The 606-nt window shown below is 26.4% G+C and overlaps 1 protein-coding gene across 2 annotated transcripts in view; it reads left to right on the forward strand.

The window, feature by feature from the left end:
• LOC106465493 (cyclic AMP-dependent transcription factor ATF-1-like) overlaps window positions 1–606 on the forward strand; it is a 34,750-nt gene extending 34,144 nt beyond the window's left edge. For both annotated transcript variants that reach the window (XM_022393406.1, XM_022393405.1), the window contains exon 9: window positions 1–606. This exon is cut by the window's left edge and continues 12 nt beyond it. The gene's annotated coding sequence lies outside the window, so the exon portion shown is untranslated.

Raw genomic sequence — 606 nt, forward strand, 5'->3', positions numbered from 1 at the left:
TATGATTAATTAGATAACATCATGATTAATCAGATATTGTTATGATTAATTAGATAACATCATGATTAATCAGATATTGTTATGATTAATTAGATAACATCATGATTAATCATATATTTGTATGGTTAATTATATAACATCATGGCTAATCAGATGGAATCGTGATTAATCAGATATTGTCATGATTGATCAGATATTGTTATGGTTAATTATATAACATCATGGCTAATCAGATGGAATCGTGATTAATCAGATATTGTCATGGTTACTCAGATATTGTTATGGTTAATTATATAACATCATGGCTAATCAGATGGAATCGTGATTAATCAGATATTGTCATGGTTACTCAGATATTGTTATGGTTAATTATATAACATCATGGCTAATCAGATGGAATCGTGATTAATCAGATATTGTTATGGTTAATTATATAACATCATGGCTAATCAGATGGAATCATGATTAATTTATGGTTAATCAGATATTGTCATGATTAATCATATATTTTTACGGTTAATAAGATAGTGTTATGATACATACATAATGAATAAATTATCCTTTTGGTAGCAGTATGACTGATAAATTTGATGCAGTTTGGAAGGA

Source organism: Limulus polyphemus, unplaced genomic scaffold (genome assembly GCF_000517525.1).
Source record: "Limulus polyphemus unplaced genomic scaffold, Limulus_polyphemus-2.1.2 Scaffold1961, whole genome shotgun sequence".
NCBI lineage: Eukaryota > Metazoa > Arthropoda > Merostomata > Xiphosura > Limulidae > Limulus > Limulus polyphemus.